Here is a 3180-nt window from a genome sequence, read left to right as displayed (position 1 = left end):
GTTCGATGATGGTTTGTCCGAAATGAGGCTCTCCACCTGCACGAACGCTTCCCGTGGTGCACTGCAGCCCTGCCGCACAGCTGGCAGCCGGAGCTCCGCGCTGCCTGCAGGACATCCTGCAGCCACTTCAGCGCTGCCAGGGGTCCCGGTGTGCTACCGCCCCATCAGGGCACTGTTTACTTTCCTGCCTGCTGCTCTCCACTGCTGGCCTGGCATGGGTGGTGGACATGCTGTGCTTGGGATCTGGTGCTGCTGCACCCTTTTCTTGGTCACAGGGGCATCACGATGGCCGCAGGGTGTGCCTCCTCTTTTGAGCAGATGCCAAGGGCCAGAGGACATGGGTGGGTGGTGCCTTGGTAGGTGTGGACGACTCCTGTTTGCTGAAGGTGGCACAGCAGGGGAGCTCAGATCAGCACCGGGGGTTTGCAGCACAGAGACTATATAAGGGAGGCTTTGCCTGGTTTGAGGGCCACGGTGCTGTCGCGACCATAGGCAGTGCGTGTGCTCAGCCTCGGGTGCATGGACATCAGCAGCAGGCATGCCCCAGAGCAGGGCACTGATCCTGAGGCTCCTCTGCTGGGCTTGCTGGCGAGTAGCAAGGAAGATGGCTTCAGAACCCCTTTCCTCCGAAGTGAAGGTGAAGGAAGGATGCTGAGGGGGGAGGAGGCAAGTCGGCAATGGCAAGGAGGGGTTTAAAGTCAGTGGAAGGTTTAAAGTCACTGTCAGGAGCAGTTCCCTTGGAGCAGGTCAAAGGAGCATGTTAGTTCTCAGCATGATGTAAGGACTGTGCCTAGGAAGGCAGTTCCACCATGTGTCTGTGTTGCATAAACTCTTTTAGTCTGTCTTCTGCATTGTACACTGTACCTTTCTCGGGTCTTGATGTCTCCATAGCTCTTAGTGATCACTAGGCACCTTGGTGGCCCTTTCATGAGTCACAAGTGCATTGCCACATCAGCGTAATGCCTGTCAAGCATTTCTTGTCTTGCAATTCCAGCTTAAGGTGTGGATCTGTCTGATGTCTATCATATTGCACATGTTTCTGAGCAGTCATCTCTCACAGTGGTGAGCCAGGTGGCACCTTCAATTCCGCTTGCGTGAGTTCTCTTTTGACAGTTGTATCTGGGGGTTGCATCGCCATGCCCATAACAGCCTTTTGTCTTAAAGTTTGGCTTCTTGCTCATCCATCATTCTGCTTTTGATGGCTCTCATCCACCTCTCTGATGGCTGCAGCAGTCACCACTTTCCAGGGCTGCTGTAGAGCACCTGCACTGTCAGGGCACTGTTGGAGCTCTCTCTGCGGGTGGGTGCCATATTCCCTATGGAAGCCATCGTCACTCACGCGCTTATCGCATCTCAGAGGCACAGTGCTTTGTGGTGTTGGGTGTCTGTGTGACATCTGGAGCTGCCCTGCCCGGGGCTGTAGTAATACTGAAGACAAGGTAGCACAGCCTCAGGGTGGTGTGGTAGTACATTGATCTGTCCAAATACTTTTGGCAAGGACCATACAGTTCATCTCCGGGCTGTAGTCAGCTGGCACGGTTATCTTCATGGTCTTTTGAGGGTGCCAGGCTCTGGCCTTCAGGGAGCAGTAGTTTGGTAGTGGAGTGGGCTGGGTCTTTAATGTGCCTTGGATTTTACAGGTGAGGCTCAATATCTGGGTTCTTTTAGCTGTGTTAGTGTAGAGTAAGCTAGAAGTGGAAAAGTCAGTATTTGATAGTGCTTTACTGGTCATGAAATTAAAAACAAAATGTAAATTTGAATGCTCAAGCATTTCTACTGAATTTTTAAAGCCTACAGACTTTTGGATAAGGTAAAAAATCTGCTCCTTTTAACTGCCCACTTGCTTGATGAATTCTTTGGTCAAAGTCTGAAATTTTATTTTTCAAGGTTTGGAAAAAAGCCTTACAAAAAAAGGCTTTGTGTTGAGTGTGAGGGAATGAGAGCACTGATCATGTTTTATTTAACTGTAAAGGTTAACCAAAACTTTTGAAGTTTTTTGTTTGTTTTGTTTGTTCATTATGGTTTCTTTTGCAAGTGCACTTCTTTTCATCCAGGAAAACACTGTTTAGTGGATAGAAACTTGCTGGTTTTCCATGTTCTGTAGACAAAATGGAATTGTCTTCTAGCTTCTAGTCTCTCACAGACTGGGAATTAATTTGTGGATGATATTGCATAGCAGTGTAGAACACGTCACTTTAGATTGAAATCCTGTTAATATGATTTGAGTTCTCTGATGAAAGTTTGGTCAATGTAATTTCCTAAGTCAGTTGTGGTTTCTAAAGGTCTTGTAAGCTTATAGGTCAAAAATGTTTTACTATATGGACTGTTTTATAATGCAGGTGTATTTAGTGCCAGAGACAAAATTGTGCCTAGTCAAAATGTGCATTGAAACATTTTAGTGGTGTATGTTACATGATGCTAATATACAAAGCAGTGTTAGTACTCTAAAACATTCTTACAAGCACGTGTTTAATACAACGCAGAGGTAAACAAGCATTTGGGTTACTTTGGGGATCTTTTTGTATCCAAACTCCTGAGCAGGAAGAAAACATTGCTGAAGTTCCTGCTAAAATAGTCTGAATGATGAAGAATTAACGCAGGGTAAATTATGTTTAAATGCAGTACTCCTCCTTTAAAGAGCAGAGCAAACACTTTCCTTGCTTTCTTGTTGCCGTTGCGAATTCATAATGAAACCCGTTACAGGGCCAGCAGCAGCTCTGTGTACTGCGTGTCATTCATAGCTGCAGCTCGACAACTTTTACCAGCAGAGCTCATCGCGGAGTGTGGGGGGTCGGGCCCGGGTGGGCGCCCTCAGAGCCGGGCCCGGGTGCCGCCATCGCCGGCGGTGGGCGCCCTCAGAGCCGGGCCCGGGTGCCGCCACTGCCGGCGGTGGGCGCCCTCAGAGCCGGGCCCGGGTGCCGCCATCGCCGGCGGTGGGCGCCCTCAGAGCCGGGCCCGGGTGCCGCCACTGCCGGCGGTGGGCGCCCTCAGAGCCGGGCCCGGGTGCCGCCATCGCCGGCGGTGGGCGCCCTCAGAGCCGGGCCCGGGTGCCGCCATCGCCGGCGGTGGGCGCCCTCAGAGCCGGGCCCGGGTGCCGCCACTGCCGGCGGTGGGCGCCCTCAGAGCCGGGCCCGGGTGCCGCCATCGCCGGCGGTGGGCGCGGGCCGGGGCCGACGCTGA

The sequence above is a fragment of the Sylvia atricapilla genome, chromosome 8 (assembly GCF_009819655.1).
Source record: "Sylvia atricapilla isolate bSylAtr1 chromosome 8, bSylAtr1.pri, whole genome shotgun sequence".
Classification (NCBI taxonomy): Eukaryota; Metazoa; Chordata; class Aves; order Passeriformes; family Sylviidae; genus Sylvia; species Sylvia atricapilla.
This window is presented reverse-complemented; position numbering follows the sequence as displayed.